The sequence below is a fragment of the Oncorhynchus clarkii genome, chromosome 17 (assembly GCF_045791955.1).
Source record: "Oncorhynchus clarkii lewisi isolate Uvic-CL-2024 chromosome 17, UVic_Ocla_1.0, whole genome shotgun sequence".
NCBI classification, from domain to species: domain Eukaryota; kingdom Metazoa; phylum Chordata; class Actinopteri; order Salmoniformes; family Salmonidae; genus Oncorhynchus; species Oncorhynchus clarkii.
The window spans coordinates 41,746,430-41,773,339 of NC_092163.1; the positions used below are offsets into that span (position 1 = coordinate 41,746,430).

Sequence of the window (26,910 nt, forward strand, 5' to 3'; positions counted from 1 at the left end):
AGAAAAATGGTATCCATGAGTTCATCTGACTCTGGGTGAGCAGAATTGCCAAAATCTCAAACTATCCCTTTAAGGTTAAGATTAGTTTATAATAAGATTTTAATTGGCTTGTACTCACGTCAGGCAATCATGTAGTGGTCCAAGTTTACTTAGGGTACGGTTGTATTAAAGTAAGATTAATGTTGCACTCACGTTATGTAGGTGTGAATCGGTCCGGTCTCTTTCAGCTGGATCTGGATCACTGGATGTCCAGCTGGTCCGCTCGGGTCATTTTGGCTGGAGAGGAGGAGAGGAGGAGAAAAAGAAAGAAAGAAGGGCATTTTTGGTGGAGATCCATGCTGTCTAGCTGTCAGACATGATGAGCGCAGCTGATCGATGGCTGATCTGTTGATCGCTGACGTCACAGCAGCAACCAGCACCTCAGCAACCAGAACAGTTTCATTATCAACAGAGGTGATTAGTTACTGATCCAGAATCAGTGTGTGGTGAGGGGTCAACATGACATGGTGGTCAATCAGGGTCCTATTCAACCACCTCCCTCAACACGATGGTCAAGACGATCAAGAAACAACACCACAACATGAGTTCTCCCTCAGCTCCTCTGTCCATCAGACAGCAGGCTAAAACATTATGTCTGCACTCAGTTAGACAGACTATGTAGGGAATAGGTCCATGTCTGGAGTGGTGTGGCTTTCTCTGTTTGTCTGGATGTACAAGTGTTCCTGTGATCTGTGTGTCGGTGTCCCTTCCCTGCTATTGATTTTACACCCACTGCGGGCCGAGGCAAGGGCTGGTGTGTGCATGTCTTTCCTGTTTCTGCTGCACAGTGTAATCTAACCAGTCGTAAATAGCTGTGGTTTTATAGGTGGAGTGGTGCAGTGTGGTACCCTGCCTCCCCTTCTCCTCACCAGAGCTATCCTAGACTCTATTTGATATTCCATCTCATCAATCCCACTGTAGACTGGATTCATTGCAAACACAACCTGGTTCACTGGCATTAACACAAACCAGAGGAGGCTAGAGGGCGTAGGTTTAGGAGGACAGGCTCATCGTAACGGTGGGACTGGAATGGATGGAAAGATACTCAAGACAATTATTGCACAATTTAATTTATTCTGTCCCAGCCATTACAATGAGCCTGTTCTCATTTTATCTCTGCCCACCAGCCACCACTGACACAAACACATGAAAACCCCTAATCACCCGGTCGTGTACAGTCATGAAGATACTTACATTGCATACCTGTGCACACTCACATCATACATGCATACACAGACAAAACATACCTGCTCACACACACATCTTGTACACAGATGTACAATTACAGGAGTTAAACTGACGGGGCTTTGTATAGTGAAAGATAACAGTGAATAACCTTTGATCTCAGGGATGGTTTCTTAAGCGGATTTGCAAAACACACAGGAGTATGCTCAAAGCTGACTGTGGGATTCCCCTGCTGCTAGTCTGAAAGACAGACTGCACACATGAGGGCCTTATCAAAGGAGGGGATGGTAAGATTGTTAGGACCGGAGGAAAGACCTGAAGTCAGAAAGATGTTTATAGGAACACACCCTTCTTACCTAGGTATACTATACTCTTGGGAGAAAAGGGTTCCAAAAGGGTTCTGCGGTTGTCCTCATAGGATAACCCCTTTTGGTTCCAGATATAACTATTTTGGGTTCCATGTAGAACCCTCTGTGGAAAGGGTTCCACATGGTACCCAAAAGGGTTACAACCTGCAACCAAAAGGGTTCTACCTGGAGCCAAAAATGGTCCTTCAAAGAGTTCTCCTATGAGGACAGCTGAAGAACCCTATTTGGTTCTAGATTGCACCATTGTTTCAAAGAGTGTTGTACTAGTACATGACCTGAAAGCTTCTCTCTTTACTCATCCAAGGCTTAGGGAAGCCAGCCTAGTTGTTTTACAGCCTAAGAGGACACATATTGTAGGCCAAAGACACAGAGTAAGGACATAGGAAGACTGTGAGGATCAATGATGGTCCATGGCATAGCCCCAGGGATCCACCTAGACTCTTAAAAAAAGGGTTCCAAAAGGGTTCTTCGGCTGTCCCAGTAGGAGAACCCTTTTTGGTTCCAAGTAGAACTATGTTGGGTTCCATGTAGGACCCTCTGTGGAAAGGGTTTTACATGGACCCCAAACGGGTTCTACCTGGAACCACAAAGGATTGTTCAAAGGGTCCTCCTATGGGGACTGCCAAAGAACCATTTTAGGTTGTAGATAGCAGGTCCAAGTTTCAGGTTTTAGAAATCACTAGATAGGGCCTTGACCCTTTAACGAGGACAGACAGCATACTGTATGGTAGTCTTTTGCCGTACACTACACTAAGGCACTGTTCCTAGAGCCAGAGCTTGTGCAAGCTTTTGTTCCAGCACTGAAAGCATCTGATTCAGCGAGTCAACGACTTGATGATTAGTTTATTAGTTGAATCAGATGTTTTGGTGCTGGGTTGGAACTAAAGCCTGACCACCCCGGGGGTCTCCAGAACCAGGGTTGAAGAACAACGCTCTATGTAAGGCAGGGCCGAACACCTCCACCCCCACAGCCTGTCTCTCTCTCTGGCTCTGGCTCTACGCACTACTGGATGATAATATGTGTGTGGCATCTGGCCCAAACTCTGCCATGCAGAGAGTCTGTGTATCCTCCTTCTCACACAGACACACACACACACTGGACACACACTGGGCACTCACACGTGTGCACACACACACTTGACACACACACATACACAAACAAACTCACACATGCAGTGATAGGTAGAGAGGATGATGGTGGCCAGCCAAGAACACAGTCAGGCAGAAGGCATGCACCTCCTGACACCAAAGGGACAAAACACACACCCCTCTGCCTGTGTGCAGCTAACCATAACAAACCTCCGACAAACCACCTACAGCCTGCCTGGGCACTGGGACAGCTGCTGCTGACCTGTGTGTGTGTGTGTGTGTGTGTGTGTGTGTGTGTGTGTGTGTGTGTGTGTGTGTGTGTGTGTGTGTGTGTTTGTGTTTGTGTGTGTGTGTGTGTGTGTGTGTGTGTGTGTGTGTGTGTGTGTGTGTGTGTGTTTTTATGTAGTCTTCCAATACTCTTCCTGGGGTCCAAACGTGTGTGTGCGTGCATGTGTGACTTGGTCTCAGAGGGTCCGGCGACTGAGCATGCCTGTTCATGCGTAACCTACAAACCTATATAGAGAGAGACCATATCGCTGCCTGCTTCTGCTTATGGAAAAACAAATAGCTAAACAGCATACGGTAACATCAGTGTCCTTAATATGACCACAAACTGGACGACAAAATTACTTGAAAAATAATGGACCAGTTCCAATCACTGCCCTCACGCTATATAGGGTAAACATATGGTAGCAATGTTTAGCCATGACTGCTAGGCTACTCACACTAGCATGAAAGTCAAGCCATAGCCCCAACACACACACACACACACACACACACACACACACACACACACACACACACACACACACACACACACACACACACACACACACAGCTAGACACACACACACACACACACACACACACACACACACACACACACACACACACACACACACACAGCTAGACACACACACATCCCTACACACACACACACACACACACACACACACACACACACACACACACACACACACACACACAATCCTATACACATATCCTATCACTGTATCAGTCGCTAACTCACACAACTGCCAAATAAAAGCCATAAAATAGATTCCCTGTTCTTTCTCTCCAGCAGCACTGCATTGCAGTCCTCTCTGACCTCCAGCTTCTGGTTCTCTCTCCCCCCAACACACTGCCAGCCAGCCCCAGCACAGTCCACCTCCCCCAGACTCGGCTACTCCGCTGTCTCCCTACCTACCTCACCCTCCGGTCCGCGCGGAACTTCAGCATCCTTCACCGGATCAATCATATAACAGATGAGACAGACAGAGAGGGAGAGAGGGATAGAAAGAGTGATGGGGAGAGGTAGCAAGAGAGATTGAAAGAGAGGGGAGCAGCTGGCTAGCTAACACACTGCCAGGAGAAAGCCGCTTTATTGCTGTCGCTGTAGGGGTGTTGGATATAGTAATTGCTGTCCTCCTTTCTCTCCTTGAGAACGCATGCTGTAACGAGCCTCTCTCTCTCTCCTCTCTCTCTCACACACTCTCTATCACTGGCCATTGCATCTCCCCTCCTCTCTCTCTTGCTCTCTCTCTCTCATGCTCCCTTGTCTAACAGAACTGCAAGGCTCAGCTTATTCAGTCCCAGGATCTGGCTGTCTATCTCGCTCTCATTCTCTCTCTCCCTCTCTTTATCTCTCCCTCACTCTCTCTTTATCTTTCCATCCTTCTCCCTCGCTATTGTTTTCTCCCAGTGGGGAGACGGTATGACAGAGACCCATGTGGCGTCCTGCCGGGCCCCAGATTGAGGTCTGAATGATCCCCAGCGTTGGTGTAGGTCTGGCAGGGAGAGTCGTACGCATTGTTCCACAGGGAACAGTGGAGGGGGACGCAGCGGCTGGAGGGGTAGTGAGTGGAGGATAAACAAAGGACGTATGGCCATTCAGGTATAACAGCCAGCACATCAGTGCCACTCCCTCCCTTCCCCACCCTCTCCTCTTCTCCCTTCTCCCCCTCTCCGCCACTCCTCTCCGTCCCTCCCCCTAATAGAGAGACGTAGCTTCTCTGTCACTCATCGTGTCATAATTAGATCCATATTTCACAAAGAGACAAGCTCAGCATTAAAGAACAGAGCCAAGGGCCCTGGGAGGGGCGGCCATATTAAAAGTTCACAATCACTTCATGAAAAGCAGCGTTTCTGTGTGAAATCATGGGTGGGAATTTCCCAATGTGAGTGTGCCGACTCCTGTAGACTTTTGTGCATCCCGGAACACTTGCGTGATAAGGGAATTTCTGGGATAGTAACTTCCCAATTATGCATTACAGTTTTTTATGATTGCTTACACACTAAAACTGAACTTTTCCCACAATTAGCAAAACCTTACACTCGAGGAGCAAAACACAAGGCTAGATTTGCACAACTGTAAGCACATTGTCAGCTTCACACTATTTACAAAACATTACACACAGTGATTTGCAAAACACTAAACACACTTGTATACATCAGACACAGAAGTATATCATGATGTCACTTCCTTGCAATTCCAAAGCACTGACTGTCAAATTACCACACCTATGAGCCAATCTGTTAAACACAGCCATCAGGTGCACAAACACATGGTTGCTAAATTGTAGACACATCAATCAGGTTTGACTATAAAAATGCAGCAGGTAGGTCACCTGCCTTCAACCAACATGGAAGGAGTCAGAAGAAGAGTGAGGGTGAGAGGAGGAGTACACAGAGGAGGAGAAGGAGGAAGAGGCAGAGGCCGAGCCAGAGGTCGAGGAGGAGGACGTGCACAAAGAAGAAGAGGACCAAACTTATCAAATGACATTCGTGCAGCACTAGCGGACCATGTTGTGAACCACGGATTGACGCTGAGGGAGGCTGGACTGAGAGTTCAGCCAAATCTTAGCAGATATACAGTGGCATCTGTCATAGGGACTTTTAGACAAGATAACAGGTAGATCTGTCTACAGTTACAGTAAGTTACATGTATTATTCTCTACATAGGATTGAGGGTCGGGAACGACAAGGAGGAAGGGGGCCCATATTCACGCAAGAACAAGAGAGAGATAATAAACGTGGTTTTGGCCAATAACGCTATCAGGCTCAGAGAACTACAAGCCAACATTATCGGTGACCATGCCATTTTCAATAATGTCCATCAGGTCTCTGTCAACACTGTCACGCATCCTGGAAAGACATCAGGTTCAAATGAAACAACTTTATCGAGTGCCTTTTGAGCGGAATTCAGAGGATCAAACGGCTGTGGCATTAGTATGTGGAGGTTTGTATTGTTCACTTTAGCACTGTGATGTTGCATTCTGCACACATGCCTTTTTTTTACATTGACTGTATACTAGACCTATCCTGAACTACACAATCTTGTCTTTCACTGTATTTCCGGGAGTTTTGCAGATGGATGCTGAGGAAATCCTGCACGAATTCATATATATTGATGAGGCAGTGTTCAACCTCACAAAAGCAAGAAGGAGAGGCAGAAATATCCTTGGCCACAGGGCTATAATAAATGTCCCAGGGCAACGTGGGGGTAACATCACCCTTTGCGCTGCCATTTCACAGCATGGGGTTGTCCTCCATGCCAAAATGGGTCCTTACAACACACCTCACATTCTCGCATTTTTGGACCGATTGCACCACATCGGCACAGCAGGTAATGAAATGCACCAGATGCAATACACGGTCATCTGGGACAATGTGTCATTCCACCGCTCTGCTTTGGTCCAGAACTGGTTTCAACACCATCAACAGATGACAGTACTATACCTTCCACCATACTCTCCGTTTCTAAACCCTATCGAAGAGTTTTTCTCTGCATGGCGGAGGAAGGTTTACGATCTCCAGCCCCAGGCTCAGGTACCTCTCATTCAGGCCATGGAAGACGCCTGTGACCAAGTCGACGCCGCAGCTGTGCAAGGATGGATTCGACATTCAAGATGGTTCTTCCCGCGTTGTCTTGCTAATGACGATATTGCTTGTGATGTTGATGAAATTCTCTGGACAGATCCAGCTAGGCGAAGAGATAATGTATAGTATGTTTACTGAAGTATTTTCTGTACAATGTTGTCAGTTTTTTTCAGATTATTTTTATGTTTGTTGTTGTTATTTACTGTAATTGTAACCTGTACTGGATACAGTATTTTACGTTTGTCTGTTTGCTGAGCTAACAGTGTTATGCACACTACTGTAGTAGCATGAAAACTGTTTTGTTGTGATTCTGCAGCATTGGTCTTGTGTAGTGTTTGTATAGTTGCACTTTCTCTGTGTACTTCATTTACAATACTCTAATCACTGACAATTAGACTTGCTAAAAGTGTTTTAGGTTAGCAACAGCCGTGTAACTGGTTCAAAAATATTGAAGTCATATGAAATGTGTGTGTTTCGTATGGTAACAAAATATTATTTTTATGAAGTCGTGTATAGTTTTGACAAGTGTTCCATTTTGCAAATTATCTGAGGTGTTGTGCTGGTGGTGCTGGTGGTGTTGTGTTTTGACAAACCGGGCCCTGTTTTCAAAATTGTGCTTAAACAATTAAACTGTAATACAATCAGGTCCTTTGTCTCCCTCAACGTCAGCAAGACGAACTGATCATGGACAACTACAGGAAATGGAGGGCCGAGCACGCCCCCATTCACATCGATGGGGCTATAGTGGAGCAGGTCGAGAGCTTCAAAGTTCTACAGCGGCACCATTGAGAACATTTTGAATGGCTGCATCACCGCTTGGTATGGACACTGCATGGCATCCGATCGCAAGGCGCTGCAGAGGGTAGAGCATACAGTCCATTACATAACTGGGGCCAAGCCCCCTGCCATGTCGGCCCTCTATACCAGGCGGTGTCAGAGGAAAGCCCTAAAAACTCTCAGACTTCAGCCACCCAAGTCATAGATTGTTCTCTCTGCTACTGCACGGCGAGCGGTACCGATGCACCAAGTCTGGAACCAACAGGACCCTGAACAGCTTGTACCCCAAACTATAAGACTGCTAAATAGTTAAATAAATAGTTAACCAAATAGCTACATAGACTATCTGCAATGACCCTTTTTGCACTAACTTTTTGGACTCATCACATAAGCTGCTGCTACTGTTTATTTCGTTCTAGTTATATGCACATATCTACCTCAAATAATCTGGACTGTGCACATCACGTACATTTTCAAATCTCACAGGCGCGTGCCCCGCCCAGTGAAAAGAAGCCAACTCTCTGTGTCTCCTTATTTATCCTGTTTTCAGGTTTGTGGCATTTATACGTTTGGTTTCTTTTCAAAGTCAAGAGATGACATGTTTATCTAAACTCATTTCATGTTTAATTGAAGTGTTTTGACTTAGTGGAAAAACCAGTGAGATTTTCTCATTCATATGAGTGTAGCCAAGCTAAGCTCGCTCACACACTTTGTATGTAAGTTAATGAGAACAAGATGGCGTCTCAGATTATTTTATTTATGTTATAAACGTTTGTACATATAAACAACACTAATGAATCTCCACTGCCTCAAACCCTATTACAGGGGCTGAGTCACTGACTTACTGGTGCTCTTCCATGCCGTCCCTAGGAGGGGTGCGCCACTTAAGTAGGTTGAGTCACTGACGTGATTTTCCTATTCGGGTTGGCGCCCCCCCTTGGGTTTGTGCCGTGGGGGAGATCTTCGTGGGCTATACTCGGCCTTGTCTCAGTATAGTAAGTTGGTGGTTGAAGATATCCCTCTAGTGGTGTGGGGGCTGTGCTTTGGCAAAGTGGGTGGGGTTATATCCTGCCTGTTTGGCCCTGTCCGGGGGTATTGTCGGATGTGGCCACAGTGCCTCAGCCTCCAATATTTATGCTGCAATAGTAAGACTCATATTTTCTCCACTTCCTGTCTGACTGACGTGCCCAAAGTAAACTGCCTGTTGCTTTTTGAGAGCCCATTAGAAGGTATAGAGAAAACTTACAATCCAGTATGCAATTCCTATGGCTTCCACTGGATTTCATTTGTCTTTGTTCAAGGTTGCATGGCTTGTTTCTTCCCAAATGAGGAAGAATTAGGAGTTTTAGTACTGGGATACAGACTTGGAAATCAGTCTGCGAGCGCGACGAAGAGGACTCGCACCTGCTAATATTGTTTTCCTGTTGAACATACTTCTTTCTGTATGAAATATTATAGTTTAATTACATTTTAGGGTACCTGAGGATTAAATAGAAATGTATTTTGACATGTTTTAACAAAGTTTAGCGGTAGCTTTTTGGAATCCTTTCTCTGCCTGTTGAACGAGTGGATTACTCAAATCGAAGGATTTTATCCTACAAAACGACACGTCATGTTGTAGCTGGGACCCTTTGGATGACAAGAAGATTTTCAAAAAGTAAGTGAATATTTCATCGCTATTTGTGAATTTATGGAACCTGTGCTGGTGGAAAAATATTTTGATGTGGGGCGCCGTCCTCAAACAATCGCATGGCATGCTGTCGGTGTAAAGTCTATTGTAAATTGGACAGTTAGATTAACAAGAATTTAAGCTTTTAGCTGATATAAGACACTTGTATGTTCCTAAATGTTTAATATCCATCATTTTGCGGATATTAGTGTCGGGGGGCTAGGGGGGCTAGGGTCAGTCTGTTATATCTGGAGTTTTTCTCCAGTCTTATCCGGTGTCCTGTGTGAATTTCTCTCTTTCTCTTTTTTCTCTCTCTCTTGGATGACCTGATCCCTAGGACCATGCTTCAGGACTACCTGGCCTGGTGACGCCTTGCTGTCCCGAGTCCACCTGGTTGTGCTGCTGCTCCAGTTTCAACTGTTCTGCCTGCGGTGCTGACCTGAGGTGCTGACCTGTTACACCCTCTACAACCACTGCGATTATCATTATTTGACCTTGCTGGTCATCTATGAACATTTGAACATCTTGGCCATGTTCTGTTATAATCTCCACCCGGCACAGCCTGAAGAGGAATGGCCACCCCTCATAGCCTGGTTCCTCTCTAGGTTTCTTCCTAGGTTCCAGCCTATCTAGGGAGTTTTTCCTAGCCACCGTGCTTCTACACCTGCATTGCTTGCCGTTTGGGGTTTTAGGCTGGGTTTCTGTACAGCACTTTGTGACATCAGCTGATGTAAGAAGGGCTTTATAAATACATTCGATTGAATTTGATTGATGTATTTTAGATGTACTTTTTAGGTGTACTTTTTATGAAATTTCTATCTAACAGTTGCATGCTAATTGCTAACCACTAACGTTAGCTAGCTCAGCGCTAGGCGCTAGCTAGCCTACCATTTCTCCCTACTAGCTAGCCACTTTCAATTTATGTTGTAGTTGGCTAGCTGTTCATGGGTTTTTGTTACATTTCATACACAGACCTCTTCTATAATGTGTTTGTACTGTTGCACATGTAATGTATGGGTGTATATTTAGGGCTTTTGCACACCACCATCTTCAGTGATAAACTAGCTAACAGTAGCTAGGTAACTAACCCTGTTCAAATCCTGATGCCTCATACATACTCACCTAGTACAACATACATGTTTTGCAAAGGCAATTAGCTAGTAAAGTAGATTCTTCTAGAGATGTTTTTATTTAATTGGGTTTACTCCTGTATTACTCCTGGCCCTTGGGAATACAAAGTTTGTACATGGTCCTATTACATGTTTCAAGTTCTATACAGTGCCTTGCGAAAGTATTCGGCCCCCTTGAACTTTGCGACCTTTTGCCACATTTCAGGCTTCAAACATAAAGATATTAAACTGTATTTTTTTGTGAAGAATCAACAACAAGTGGGACACAATCATGAAGTGGAACGACATTTATTGGATATTTCAAACTTTTTTAACAAATCAAAAACTACAAAATTGGGCGTGCAAAATTATTCAGCCCCTTTACTTTCAGTGCAGCAAACTCTCTCCAGAAGTTCAGTGAGGATCTCTGAATGATCCAATGTTGACCTAAATGACTAATGATGATAAATACAATCCACCTGTGTGTAATCAAGTCTCCGTATAAATGCACCTGCACTGTGATAGTCTCAGAAGTCCGTTAAAAGCGCAGAGAGCATCATGAAGAACAAGGAACACACCAGGCAGGTCCGAGATACTGTTGTGAAGAAGTTTAAAGCCGGATTTGGATACAAAAAGATTTCCCAAGCTTTAAACATCCCAAGTAGCACTGTGCAAGCGATAATATTGAAATAGAAGGAGTATTAGACCACTGCAAATCTACCAAGACCTGGCCGTCCCTCTAAACTTTCAGCTCATACAAGGAGAAGACTGATCAGAGATGCAGCCAAGAGGCCCATGATCACTCTGGATGAACTGCAGAGATCTACAGCTGAGGTGGGAGACTCTGTCCATAGGACAACAATCAGTCGTATAGTGCACAAATCTGGCCTTTATGGAAGAGTGGCAAGAAGAAAGCCATTTCTTAAAGATATCCATAAAAAGTGTCGTTTAAAGTTTGCCACAAGCCACCTGGGAGACACACCAAACATGTGGAAGAAGGTGCTCTGGTCAGATGAAACCAAAATTGAATTTTTTGCAACAATGCAAAACGTTATGTTTGGCGTAAAAGCAACACAGCTGAACACACCATCCCCACTGTCAAACATGGTGGTGGCAGCATCATGGTTTGGGCCTGCTTTTCTTCAGCAGGGACAGGGAAGATGGTTAAAATGGATGGGAAGATGGATGGAGCCAAATACAGGACCATTCTGGAAGGAAACCTGATGGAGTCTGCAAAAGACCTGAGACTGGGACGGAGATTTGTCTTCCAACAAGACAATGATCCAAAACATAAAGCAAAATCTACAATGGAATGGCTCAAAAATAAACATATCCAGGTGTTAGAATGGCCAAATCAAAGTCCAGACCTGAATCCAATCGAGAATCTGTGGAAAGAACTGAAAACTGCTGTTCACAAATGCTCTCCATCCAACCTCACTGCAAAAATTATGCTTCCTACAATAGTCCACTTGCCTGTAGCTCTGTGAACTGACAGTATTAAATACAAAACTTGTAGCTTGTTTGATTAGAATGACCTTTGGGTAGGTGTTTGTGGGTGATACAGCGAGTGCATGTAGCCAAAGGCATGCAGAGCCCTTTTAAACCATGTGGAGAGAAAAAAATAATAATTCTCTTACAATAATACCAATAATCTCAGTAATTTCACAAGATATAAAACACTGTTCGGGGGGACTACAATCAAGGCAAGTGATAAAGGTCAAAGGTTGGAATTCTGCTTTACTATCAATCTGGGTTTGGTGGGACTTGAGACTGATGCATTGGTTTACTGTATTCTATTGGTTCTAGTTTCACGGTCAACAGTGCTTGCAGAGGACGAGAGAGACATTTGGAGAGGAGTTAATATGGACCTGATGAGCGATTAGGAGGATGGCCTGCAAAACAACAAACCAGTGAGGTTCGTCAAGTCCCCCAACTTCTGGAATGAGGTGCTCACTTCCCTTAGTCAAGAACAACAGAGCTGCTTGGAGAGGGACCAGAGCAACTTGGCAAGCCATACCACACAGATCATTTCTGGGGAGTTTTCTTCAAGGCGACCAATATTCCACGGACCTCTCAACTCTGAACACAATGGAGGCTCACCCTGGACCAAGCTGGATGACTCCTGTTAGTACTGTGCTTGATTCTTTAGAAAACACTTTTGTTGATCTTTGACAGGCTCGTTCATATTCCTCCATATGAAAATAATTGAGCAGATTACTGGCAGTGTCACACCTGCTCCCGCTCTCCCCCCCCCCCCCTGACGCTCGAGGGCGCCAGGCTCCCCAGCAGTGCGCACTCCTGCCATCATCATTACGCACACCTGCCTTCCCACCGTCACACGCATCAACGATTATTGGACTCACCGGGATTCAATCACATCTGTCATTGCCTTCCCTATATCTGTCTGGTTCCACGCTCTGTTCCCTGCTTCTGCATCAATTGTCATATGTCCTTGTTTACCGTGTGCTGACGCTGTTCCTGTCATGTTTTATGTCTGTTCCTGATTAAATGTTTGACTCCCCGTACCTGCTTCTCATCCCGGGCGTCGGTCCTTACAAGCAGTGGTCATCCAGCTTGGCCCAGGGCTCCATGGGATTTAGTTTAGTTTCAGGCCCTTATTAGCCTAAATGCAGATTCAATTACCTGGTTTCTCCTGCTCTAACGAAATGAATAGTCATCCTTCAAGAAGTGTATTTGTGTGTTTTTTTTCAAGGAACTAAGAGTTATTTTAGTATAGGTGTGTTGTGGGGTGCTGGAAAAACTGTGATAGTGGTGCTTGAATGTTATTTCTGAAAAAGTGTAGGAACTCGTGTGATATTGATAATAATACCAAAAAATAAAAGTCATTTATTAATTCATGAATTCCTAATTCGATGTTATTCATTCATTCATTTTCATATTTATGTTTTTAACATACCAGCCACTAAGGCAAGCTAGCAATGACTAGCATTAGCATTCAGTGGGGGCGGAGCTTGCCCAACCTTGAGCTAGTGCACAGACATGCCATTTATGGGAGAGATGTGGGCAGACATGGACAGAGGTGTATTGCATAAGAGCAACTTCTAAATGTCTAGAATGTAAGTGTCAAAGGCGTGCACTGGAATTTCAAGATGTATCCTAGTAAGTGGGTAGACTTGTGTGGTCGTTTCTGGTGGCACAAAAGTGGTTCTTCGCTAGAGATTTACGGGACGTGTGCAGGGCCAAACACTGCTGGACACGTGCTCGCAAATTTCCAGATGCGGTACATTTTCGGACTTGTGCACTGGAGTGTTCGACCCATAAATGTGCCTTTTCATGCAGTGAATGTCACCATTTGCCCGAGTAAGACATTTCCTTTTTCATGTCCACCATCCGTTCCTAATGGCAGTTTTTCCTCTATGGTAGCAGAGGCTTGTACATGTGAAATCTGATGGAATGAAGGTGTTCTACTATCAGGAAGTCTGATAGTATGTATTACACACACTCAACCTGAGATAGTGAAGTGACTGGGTTGCTGATGTATCGGTCTCCTTTGCCTAGGTTTTATTTAATGTGTGTGTATGTGCGTGTGGGCGTGTGTGTGACGACACAGATGAAACACCAGATGTATTGGGGATTGATGCAGAAAGCCAGGCTGAGATATATGTTATACTCTTATTTCAATGACATAGATTTTTCCATATACAATGGGTATAGAAAGACACCACCCCCTTTCAAAATGTTCACCTTTTGTTGCCTTACAGCCTGAGATGAAAACACATCAAATGTGACATTTTCTGGCTTTATGTACACACACAGTAACCCACAATATCCAAGTAGAAAGTGAACATTGAAACAGTAAAATACTCTATTTGGAGAGGTGAACACCCCCCCCCCCCCCCCCTTAGAATTGCAATTGCAAACTTGCTGAGGTATAACCGACCACCTTCCAGATCACAAATCAAGCTAATTGGCTTCCATCTGTGATCAATTGTATTGACTTTGATTAGTTCAGAATAAAAGCAGTTGTTGATAGAGGACTCCACTTCTTAGTAGTGCAATTCAAAGCAAAGAATCCACTATGGGCGGAAAGATGTACGAGATAAAGTTGTGGAAAGGCACAAGTCAGAGGATGGATATAAGAAGATTTCAAAGGCTTTGTCCCTCGGAGCACAGTTAATACCATTATTAAGAAGTAGAAGGGAGTATGGCACCACCCAGACCCTGCATAGATCAGACTGTCCCTCCAAACTGGATGACCGGGCAAGGAGGAGACTGATCAGAGAGGCTACCAAGAAGCCAATGGCGACTTTGAAGGAGCTTCAGGCCTTTATGGCAAAGACTGGTCAATGTGTGGATGTGACCACAATATCACAAACGCTCCACAAATCTGGCTTCTATGGGAGGGTGGCGAGAGAAAAAAAATACTCCGCAAAAAAAGCCACATCAAGCCTCGTTTGAGCTTTGCCAAAAAGCACATTGTAGATTCCGAGGCCAAGTGGCACACGGTGCTGCGGACAGATGAGACCATAATTGAACTTTTTGGCCTGAACGCAAAACGATGTCTGGCGAAAACCCAAAGGATATAGTAGCAATGCTGGGTGGGTGGAGCAGGGTACCTGTGTCAGTTGTTCTTCTATCATGTACAGTGGTCGAACGTAGAGGATAATCCCGTACCTTAAGAGCTAGTTAAATAACGTCAATTATTTCTGTGAAGAAAACAAGAGTGCCACAAAAATCACTGCGTGGACACTGTATAGAGGTATTTTCTCTACCATGTTTGAGTATCTCCAATCTCTCTCAATCACACACACACACACACACACACACACACACACACACACACACACACACACACACACACACACACACACACACACACACAGACACACACACACACACACACACACACACACACACACACACACACACACACACACACACACACACAGAGTACTCAGGGAGCAGTATCAGGGCCAGCCAGAGGGTCAGTGTGTTAACAGCAGCCTTAGGAGGAGGAAGAGTTCTATTATCACTCAGAGACAAACACAAGGAGCGAGTGGGTGAGGAGAGAGAGTGTATACAGTAGGCCTAGAGTACATTTTGAGTCAGCATTTGTGTGTGTGTGTGTGGGCGGATTGGCTTTCTAACTCAAAATGCAATAATTCCTCTTACTGCTATCCAGTTCTTCATATAGACAATTGTGTTTCAGTTATACTGTTGTCAACCTTGCAATGTTTACAAGCAAGTCGATGCTGAGTTGTACCCAGAAATATCTCACATTTTCTTTGTGTGTGAGAAAGAAAGAGACGAAGGCTTCCCTCTTATTTTCTATTCATCTTCAATGTCCTTATTGAATTGTTCATATGAGCATTAATGCTTTATTTTGTCAAATGGCTTTCTTGAATAATGTCTCCTCGCTCAGTGTGAATTGATGAATATTCAGTCTCATGAATAGTTAATGGCCTATAAGAGATTTTCTCCATGCATTTTTGATCACTCCATTTTATATATAGCAGGAGAATGGTCTTTGGGTATTGTAATCCTTGTCGAAACCTACGGAGATGTAGACAGAAGTAGAGAAACTACAGATGCACTGCACCTCAGATTAGAAAGTCAGAGCTGGGTGGGTGCCTCTGGATACAAAGCGTAGCTAGAGGAACAGGCAATGGGTCTTGTCATTTGGAATTCCTCATTTAGAATTTGGAATTGCTCATTAAGAATTTAGAATTCCTCATCGGAAATGTCAAATTGCTCATTTGGAGTTTCTGATGAGTATCAGCCTCTGTCTTTCACCGTACTCATGTGCAATCTATTAAAAAACACGTTACTGTGTAAGCCTCAATGGAAACGCTTTCACCTCACGTACTGTAGGCAACAACCGATTTAATCACATTGTACCAGGTACCTGTATGTAAGTACAGGTAGTTTCATAGTCCTTACCGATGCTAATTACTTTAATCTGAGTTAACACTAAAACGTGTGCAACAAAAGAAGTAGGCCTGTAGGATCAACGCATGTACCTACGAGCCCGTTCCAATAACTAACATAGGGTTATTTCACTACTACTGCAATACTCTTTTATAAAGACCTATTTTAAGTCAAGCATAGCCGTCTGTTTTAATACAGCGTCGGGTCACTTGGCAGACTAGCTCTCTGATAGGGAACCAGAGGAGAGAGTTTGGACATGCGGTTGAGTTCACAGTCTTGTGATCGCTCCCACTTGTTGGCAGGTAGTTAGCTGGCAAACGTTCAGCACAGGGGCGCAGCGACCCGGTCGGGTTCCCAAACCTCAAACTCCTTCATTATACTCTCTATCTGCCAGTGAGCCTCTGATAACAACTGAGCAGAGCTAGCCTTCTGACTATCAAACATGTAAGCCCTGAAACTGCATAACTCCCTTCTCACTCCTACAACATAACTACGAGTTGTGTGCTCTGGTGCTAATGATACGGTAGGCAAATGATGAATCATATAAACATTTCAGTAAACAAAGATTTCCAGTAAAAACTCTGTCGCAGAGTGATGCAACAGCTACTCTGCCTTCCTAATATGGCCACGGCCCTACCCACATCACACAGGAAGGCCCAGGGACCAGAAGAGAAGAGGACCGGAGGAGGAGGAAGTTTAGTAATGAGTGCCCAATGGATGTTATTACCCAGAACCTGGCAAAGACCAATATTGAAACATTGTAACTAGCATAAGATTCAAACAAATACAATTTTGAGGGAAGCGGCAAAAATCAATTTGTCCGTCCGTTCTCGAACAACATACAGTACATTACCCAGAGATAAGACTAAATCCATTACCACATGGACACGACCGCAATCTCTGTGTACAAATCTGTAAATCTCATTTCCACACAAAAAAAAAACTCTGCCTTTCCCTTCCCTGCTGAAACCGGATAATATGCTGGGCATTACATGAAGGAATAACGACAGTATTTCCTTTTTGCAGGAATGATGCAACAGTGACCCGAACAGACCGTTTTGTATTGTAATGTTATCTGACTGTTATGGTAATTATATCTGAATGTAACCCAGAAAGAGTCGCTGCAGGCTTTGTGTAGATATGTAAATACGGACATAAATGAATAGTAATGTGATGTAGGCCTGCCTGGAAGTGTTAGTTATCATCACTTTATGCAGGGTGTGATCACGTCACTGCTGTGGTGAACCTGAGGGGATGTAGGCAAACTAGTGGGACACTACAGGGGTCCTCTCTGGAAATATTCCACAAAACATAAAAGTCCACCAGCACGCGCACACACATATGAAAAATACCCTATTAGGTTGGTTGTGAAAGAAAGAAGAGAGTACAGTCCAGCATGAAAAGGCTTCCTGATTCCCTCTCATATTCTTCAAGGCCTCCAATTACTTAATTAGATACACGGAGCTGACTGAACCACAAACACTTCAGGTTTTTGTTACTACTCTGTAGTTAATTCCGCATAGGGTGGCGCACAATCGGCCCAGCGTCACCCGGATTTGGCCGGGGTAGACCGTCATTATAAATAAGAATTTGTTCTTAACTGACTTGCCTAGTTAAATGAAGGTTCAATTGAAGAAGAAAAAAAAGATGTATTGCACTCACCTTGTGTTCCAGGTCTGAATCAGTCCCTGATTAGATGGAGAGGATGAAAATCAGAACCAGAATTGGGCAGTCCCACACTAAGCCACCATTCAACTGCGGGAGGGAGGGAGAGAGAGAGAGAGAGAGAGAGAGAGAGAGAGAGAGAGAGAGAAAGAGAAAGAGAAAGAGAGAGAGAGAGAGAGAGAGAGAGAGAGAGAGAGGGAGAGAGAGAGAGAGAGAGAGAAAGAGAGACAGAGAGACAGAGAGCGAGAGAGAGAGAGAGAGAGAGAGAGAGAGAGAGAGAGAGAGAGAGCGAGAGAGCGAGAGAGAGAGAGAGAGAGAGAGAGAGAGAGGGCGAGAGAGAGAGAGAGAGCGAGAGAGCGAGAGAGAGAGAGAGGGCGAGAGAAAAAAAAAGATGGGAGGAGTGTTTAGTTGTATTGTGTATTGAGTGTATCCATGTCTAATGTATGACAACAGGCCGTTGAGGGTATTGATCTCTGGGTCTCTGTGTCTCTGGAGAGTGAGGCTCTCTCTGGCCTCAGTCTCCCCGCAAACAGATCAATGAAGCCTGGGCAGAGACTGCTGACTGGGCCTTACTGGACCTTCCACGGAACAACCCCCACAATTACCATTAGCACAACACAATGCAGGGCAGCACAGTAACGTGATAGACAATAGCATCACGACATGGCACAGATCACAGGACAACAAATGCCTCAAAGAACACATATAAATGTACACACTGCGCCTCACCAAGATACACTAACAGTATACAGCTAAGCACCGTTTACAGCACTAACACACTACCAGGTAACAAGCACAAGATAATGCTACTTTCGTAGGTGATAACATGCTGACTTGCCCTAGAAAACTGATCCCCTTGAAAAATCCCTTGAGAAACATTGTGACAAGGTATTTAATGGTCTCCGAGTTTTTACAGCCCCTTGCCCCAGCCACCATGTGAAACAATAAACAGAAATCCACAGAAAGTCAACCAATCACAGGCTTTTAACCGGTCCCTAATCTCGGTAAACAGGTTGCAGGGTTGCGTAACTGCTTCATGAAACATGATCCGGCAGATCTGGATGTAATGTATCGGTTATGGATGTAGCATTTTCTGTACAGGTCATTATCGTGTGCCCAGAGGGCTGTAAATCTATCAGACGCACCCTGATGACATCATGTCCCCAGGGAGATGGATGGGGGCTCAATGCCAGGTCTATAGATCTCTCTCTCTCTCTCTCTCTCTCTCTCTCTCTCTCTCTCTCTCTCTCTCTTTCTCTCTCTCTCTCTCTCTCCCTTTATTAGATTTTTCTACCTTTCATTCTTTAGAGGAGGAGGACTAGAGGGAATGAGACCTGTCCGTATAGGCCAGGTTTGTGTGTTATTATAACATGGTTGGAGTCTTAATCACGCTGATGACAGATAGCCTCCGAGGTCTAAAGGGAGTTCTACTGTCAGAGAAATGAAATGTCTAATAGCAAACATGTGTATCGCTCCTCAGAGAGAGAGAAAGGGAGATATGGAGGGAGACAGAGCGATGGAGAGAAAGAGAGAGAAAGGGAGATATGGAGGGAGACAGAGCGATGGAGAGAAAGAGAGAGAAAGAGTGACTATCTGCCACCACATTTCTGCCTGTCAGTATCACTTTCTGAGATCCTACTATTTCCTTGTCACTCTACAGAAGGATTTCTCTGTGGAGGTTGAGGATTTGACCTTCAGTCTCGCGCTCAATGACAGATGAATGTATGAAAAGCCAGGGCACAAACAATCCCCTATTGGAGGTTTCATTTTGCCTGACCATTAGCCGCACAACAGAATAATAAAGACATCATTTCAATCAGCACAAACAGATCGCCAGTTTCCCAGCTCTGACATGATGATGTATTTGCTTTCGTAGCATATACTGCAACGTTATTCTAAATGACACTTGGCCTACAAAGATATTAGAGCTGTGTACCAAATGTATTCTACTGTAGTAAGCTGGGTCGGACATTACCGCCCTCGGTAGACAAGGTCAAACACAAGCCTGTAATACAGTAATGGTAATTGCATGATTCTTTAATGGGATTGCTGTGCTGCTGACAGAAATATGACCGTATGAATTACTCTAACATGTAATCTATTCCAAAACACTTCATAGTCTGGGACTTCATTATGGCTGGAGGGGAACTAGGCTAGGTTTGTTTCTGGGTTTGTCCCACATTAACATCAAGAGTATCTCACAAACAGGCACGTATGCACACACGTCGTTGTAGGCTACACATATATTCACAAACAGCAACAAGACCACCCACACACACACACACACAGACACACACACACACACACACACACACACACACACACACACACACACACACACACACACACACACACACACACACACACTAACACACACACACACACACACACACACACACACACAGGCTGATAAGATCATTGAGATTTAAAAAAGATTCACATGACCACAGCCTGCTTGCCAACAGTTATAAAGGCAGCAGCTGAGTGCCGAGTGCCAAGTCTGAGACAACACAATATTGTATCTGATAGCAGGAGGATATGAAGATCTAACGGTGACAACAGAGTCCCAAATTGCACCCTATTCCCTATGTAGTGTTTGAAATCCTTTTTTAAGGAAACATCACTGGTGAGTGAGTATGCACCGCAGACTCGTTACTATCCAGTTACATACTAGGACAGGAGAGAAGAGTAGTGCACATACAGTTCTAGCTAGAGGAGATGGCATTTGCAACTACACTACTATGTTCAAGTCGAACTCAGTATTGTCTTGCTCATGAGATGTTGTAGAATCTGTTCTATGTGTCAACTGTTACATATTTTGGAATTACTCACAACTCCCAATGGCTTTGATATTAACACTGGCACATTAAAACAAGTGAGCGGAACGGTCTCATTCTAGAGCAGACTAGCCCCCTCTAGTGTTGAATCAGCCCCACTTCGCTGTCCCTCTCTTGTCCCCCCACACCCACTACAGCACTACTGAAACAGACCCCAGCTCTACTTAAAGACCATGCAGAGAGAGAGAGAGAGAGAGAGAGAGAGAGAGAGAGAGAGAGAGAGAGAGAGAGAGAGAGAGAGAGAGAGAGAGGGGTGGCCCCTGTCCCATTGTCTCAGAGAGAGAGAGAGAGAGAGAGAGAGAGAGAGAGAGAGGTGGCTCCTGTCCCATTGTCTCAGAGAGAGAGAGAGAGAGAGAGAGAGGTGGCTCCTGTCCCAATGTCTCAGAGAGAGAGAGAGAGAGAGAGAGAGAGAGAGAGGTGGCTCCTGTCCCATTGTCTCAGAGAGAGTATCAGCTGTAGATGTCCAGAGCAGAGCATAACAAGCGACGTATCCGTGTCATCTCATTTTTGTGAGTCAGACAGTGTTTTTAACGGGACGCTGTGAGGAAAGTGATCCAATACCACTACTGTGAAAGCTGAAAGCCACGTAGTTCCGATAACAGTGAGTGGGGATTATGAATGAATAGGATCCTGGAGTGTGTGGTTGACTGTCATTCACAGCTCAAGCCCTCTGGTTTTCATCCCCTCCTTTTAATCAGGGACTGATTCAGACCTGCTACACGGGGCGAGTGGAATGAACTGCCAGGTAGAAACAAAAAACAGATGTGTTTCGGCCCTCCAAGACCGGAAGTGAACAGACCTGTACTAAAGCAATTTTTTGGACCACACACTGCCTTCAAAAGAGTTAACCAACACTGCAAAATGTAGCCTACAAGCAACAAACTACTGCAAACATGCCGTCAACGTTGTCATTTACTGACGCCCTAAGTAGATGAACCTCTGGCGCACCTTACCCTAAATTAACTTTATTGATCAGCGATGTTAACATCAATGCAAATCCTCCCAGCAGTTAATGTGTTTCTGGAGGCAGCTAGATGAAGTTCATAGCCTAATGTGTCACTCAGTGCATTCACAAACTCAGTGAAAGCTGTTCTCTACAGAGGGAGAGACATACAAACACACAACGCACACACACACTTTTCTAATTACAAGGAGTAACTAAATCGTGTGTGCGTGTGTGTGTGTAATTGAGGGTAGAGTTCCTAAACTGCAGGCCCAGCAGCATGCAGAGCTGTGTCAACACAGGGGTGGACTGGCTGGATTTCAGTACAGTACAGGAGTCAGCAATCTATCATGGTTTAGGTGGACTTCAAACACCAGTCTCTACAGATGTCTCCAAAAAGCAGTCAGGTTTACCAGACAATATCCTTTATGAAGTGTATTAATGCCGCATGTGTAGTATTGACTGAATCATGTCAGATAATGAGCGATAGGAGCAAAAATAACCACGCATAATGATTATTTTTCTAATAGAGAGGGGTAGCAACCTTAAATGAGCAACAGACCATTTGAAGACAATTTTTCTTGATGCCAAATAGAATGGAGAAGATTAGATTAGAAGATAACTCTGTTTGTGATGTCAGTCTGTTAAAGTATACTAAATAACACGTTCTGTCAATACACCATAATTCAAGGACATTCGTCAGTTTAGCAGTCCAAATGTACAGTCTATTATATACAGTATGTCACCTCCTCCAGATCATGTCTGTCCGATGACCTCGCTTAGCATCTGGTGGAATCCTCCTCTAACATCCTGACAGTCAGGCCACAGTTAAGCTGCCCTACCCTGACAGGGTCATGCCACACACACACGCATACACACACCAGCCAGAAACCCATTGCTGAAACCAATTCTTGTTTAGGCTAACATATGGCGCTCTGCCTTGTTTAGCAGTGAGGCCCAGTGATTCAGTATCCTCAAACACAACTTTGCCATTTGATTTGGGCACAGAAATGTGCTAACAATGGTCAAGTTCATCCTCCTCTAAATCTAGGGTCCAGTTAGTCAGTGGGGCGGGAAGGCAGCATACCACAGAGACAAAGAGACTAGCTAATCTCTGACAAGCAGAGATGGATTAAGAGAGGGAGAAGGGTCAGGCCTGGGAATGTTTTAGACAAATCACTCCTTGGACCAACGCAGCTGGAGTTTGTCAACCTCCTCACAGAGCTAACAAGACAGTCCAAGATAAGATGACAGGGAGGCTGAGGAGGAGGGAAGCATCATGACAAAACAGAACCATGAAGGAATGAACATTTACTGTTTTAACACATCCTATTCATCCCACTAACTCACACTGCCAGGGAAAATGAGAAAGGGCTCGTATAACGCTGGGACCGTGTTGGCTATCAACGAGACGTAATCCAAAGCAGTGATAGGGGAAGGATTATATGTCTGTCTACTTTTTCTGTGTGAAAGGCTAAGGTCTATATAGATTCACAGATGAACTATACTCCTGGACTCAAAGGGGAGTTGTTTTAAAAATGTAGACATACCCCAAAGTAATTAGAGAGCCATAAACAATACCTAGTCATGCTTACACTATCATAAAGATTAAGATCTCACCTTTTTGGTCAATTTTTTGTTTATACATTGCTGAGGTGTAGCCACTTTTGAAGACATAAGCTCAAGAACAGAGTACAGATATGATGCACAAATATGTTTTTCCCTATTCAACAAAATTGGGGGAACAGTGCTTGAAATGATTGAAATTCTTTCAAAATATAGTAACAATCAAATAATAAATGACTTACTATAATATTTCACATTTCTTATAACTGTAAAATAAATATGATCATACTAAGTGACAGTACAAAATTGTCACCATTTAATATAAATGATGACAGAGTATTTTCTGCCCACTGTCTGCTGGCTCGTTACAACTTCAGCTTTAAGCAGAACGTGGTCTTGTTTAAATTCGACATAATTATTTTCTCTTTTTTCAGGTTCTGAGAAAATCATAGCGAGACTGCTTTTGCTGCAATCTCTAGGGTCTCCCCTTTCATATGCCGTATTGTAAGGGGAGCAGCGAGGTTCACAGGCAGTGGAAATCGATCCTTTGTCTGGATAGGCCAGAAAATGTGATGTGGTAGTCCCTATGCAAATGAGGTGTCAGGTTTCACGTTCTGCATCTCAGATAAGAGCAGAGAACGACGAGCGAAGCGGGACAACCAGCGCGTTCACGGAGTGCACAGCAATTGATGTCGCACCATTAACGGAGCGCTCCGTACACAAAAATGTCGGTCGGAATTGGTCCAGAACCGCTCAAAGCCCCCAAAATAAGGGACTTAATGTTTAAAAGGTTTTAAACATGCTTTTAATCTGTAAAATGTATCTGGCTCTGTGATACTGTATCTGAATAGAACGTACAACAACAAGTCATCTGTTCTGTTGGTTGTCTGTCAAACCTAAACCATATGATCCCTCCATCCTCTAAACACCACATGACATTAAATCAGAAGGCTGCAAAGGAACATTGCATATCATCTGCCTCCTCTTTAGCTCCCCGCCCTCTTCCTCTCGGTGACGAGGATATCCGACTCCCTTCAATCTCTCCCATTTCCAATTATAGCCCTGTGTCAACATGGAGATGAGAGCGAGAAAGAGAGAAAGAAACAGATCTGGTTAAACAGCAGCTAGAGTGAGGAGGTAGGCATCTTCCATCTCAGATAAAAGAGGGGGAAACGGTGGAGAAGCTAGGGGGAAGCGGAGGAGAAGCTGGGGGAAGCGGAGAAGAAGCGGAGGAGAGGAAAGGGGGACCCGGAGGAGAGGCTGGCGCCTGGCCCTCGCCTTTAGTTATGGACAGGCAGATATTCATTCAGTCAGGCTAATTAGTGTATAACGTCCCTGTTAGCAATAGAAGCTAACCACTAACATAAACCATACGCCTGCTGCACTGCCACTGATACACAGAGAACAAACACACTGATAACATGTGGAACACTCAACTCATTGCTAACAACCCAGGAATGAGAACTGTGCTCATTGTGCTCATTACACAAACCACTCTGGTACAAAGACTATTCCCGGAGACATTAATGGCTTTGATATTTAGATGTTGCATGGGAGTCTATAATAGAGCTGCTTTGAGTCAGAGTTGAACTCAGGTTGTGGTGAATAACCTCAGTCAGAGAGGTTCCTTTTTTTGGCCAATGTTCCAGAGCTGAATGCCTGGCTAACTAGCGTGAAGCATCTTTCCCTGATTACATTCACATAGAACTGGAGGAAATTGGCCCCTCCATCATCTAAATTTGTAAACCTCCTGACCCAATGCGTTTCAGTGAGCGCTAAAACAAAGAACTGATTTTGCGGGTCTCTTAGGAATTCCCCTGCTGTTAATTTTACAATTAGAAGCTTATCCAGCACAGCTTAGCTACTAGCGCCGACACAACCACACTAGCTAATCAGCTTGGTCACAGTGGTGAGGCTCTTAAACAAACGTGACCCACTTGTGTGTGTGTGTGTGTGTACATGCATGCAAGATTGTGTGTGGGTGCGTTATGGTGTGTGCGCTCGTGCGTACGTGCGTGTTAGCATTTGCGACTTTTATCTGGCACTGGAGTCTGAATGAGTGGCAACTCACAGTGGAAACCTCATTCAAGGGGAACCCCAGTGGCTTAAGTAAATGAATGCTCATAGCAAGCTTCTAATGCTACACACGGACTTCACAAATCTATGTATGTATGACATAGATAATGTACATGGAGAGATGACCTTTCTAATCATATAGTAATGTACATTGGCATATCAGCAATACACTCAAAGCGAAAGCCTACTCTTCAGCCGTCAAGTTTTCTGGCTCCTTGTTTGACCACCACAGTGAGCTCAGTGCATAACACGTCCTCTCCCAACCCCAGTCTCACAGTGAGCTCAGTGCATAACACGTCCTCTCCCAACCCCAGTCTCACAGTGAGCTCAGTGCATAACACATGTCCTCTCCCAACCCCAGTCTCACAGTGAGCTCAGTGCATAACACGTCCTCTCCCAACCCCAGTCCCACAGTGAGCTCAGTGCATAACACGTCCTCTCCCAACCCCAGTCCCACAGTGAGCTCAGTGCATAACACGTCCTCTCCCAACCCCAGTCCCACAGTGAGCTCAGTGCATAACACGTCCTCTCCCAACCCAAGTCCCACAGTGAGCTCAGTGCATAACACGTCCTCTCCCAACTCCAGTCTCACAGTGAGCTCAGTGCATAACACGTCCTCTCCCAACCCCAGTCCCACAGTGAGCTCAGTGCATAACACGTCCTCTCCCAACTCCAGTCCCACAGTGAGCTCAGTGCATAACACGTCCTCTCCCAACTCCAGTCTCACAGTGAGCTCAGTGCATAACACGTCCTCTCCCAACCCCAGTCCCACAGTGAGCTCAGTGCATAACACGTCCTCTCCCAACCCCAGTCCCAGGTCTCCAGGAGGGATTCAACAGCATACCGTTTCACAACAGCATACCAGCATTGACTGAGGCCAATGCTATCTACGACATCAGAACAACATACAGTCTCACTGAAGTTCTTACTACGATCAAAATCAAGTTTCTAGAATGCACTCTCGGAAGCAAATAAATCCTGCCAGAAGTCGAGAGGGCCTGGCACCATAAGGTTATGCTGCATTTTTATCAAAATTATTGCGTTATTGACATAGTACTCTAGATACCCCGATTCATGTTGTTAAGTTCAAAAGAATAGAATTTAACAATTGCTGGCACCATTCAAACCGATGAGGGTTTGGTACTTTAAAACCAATTATTTCAGAATCCTCATTTTGCAGATAGAACCCTATAGTCCCAAAACTCTCAAAGAGCTGGATTATTTTCATCCCATTCCCGGTTTTACAGAGGGAAGATTCCCGTTAAGCACACATTCCAGCTACAAAGGGGCGTTGCCGGTACATTCCAGCTGCAGAGGGACCATGCCGGAACATTCCAGGCCATAAAATCCCCCATCCGTTTCTCTATCCCTGACTCTGTCTTCACTCTCTCTCTCCACCGGCACACTCAGACTCTCGTTAACTCCACAGACGAGAAGGCACATACTGAGGCACAACGCCAGAGAGAAAGCCCCACACGGCACATACACAGACTACATACTACCGTAGAGTGACAAAGGTGTGTGTGTGTGTGTGTGTGTGTGTGTGTGTGTGTGTGTGTGTGTGTGTGTGTGTGTGTGTGTGCTTGCGTTCTTCCACTTGCTCAGGTGAATGTCCTCTCTGAACCCTCAGGTGAGATTTGAACAGGAAGTGACACCTGATCATGTGACAGCTTCCTGCTCACCTGTTCACCTGTCAACAAATCCTTCAGACAGTCCCAGGCAGAGCACTGACCCATAGAGGAGAAGGAAGGTAGTTGTCTGACTTTCAGTAGCACCAGATGTGCTACTATCTGCTCCTGTTCCCCTCCACTGTATGTTG

The 26,910-nt window shown here is 44.7% G+C and overlaps 1 protein-coding gene across 7 annotated transcripts in view; it reads right to left on the minus strand.

Annotated features, from left to right (window-relative positions):
- The window catches only part of LOC139370866 (pleckstrin homology domain containing, family A member 6), a 185,712-nt gene that overhangs the window by 73,907 nt on the left and 84,895 nt on the right, over positions 1-26,910 (minus strand). For all 7 annotated transcript variants that reach the window (XM_071110690.1, XM_071110691.1, XM_071110694.1 and 4 more), the window contains 2 exons: positions 17,667-17,759; positions 193-276 (listed from right to left, as the gene is read on the minus strand). The gene's annotated coding sequence lies outside the window, so the exon portion shown is untranslated. The remainder of the gene's footprint in view (positions 1-192; positions 277-17,666; positions 17,760-26,910) is intronic.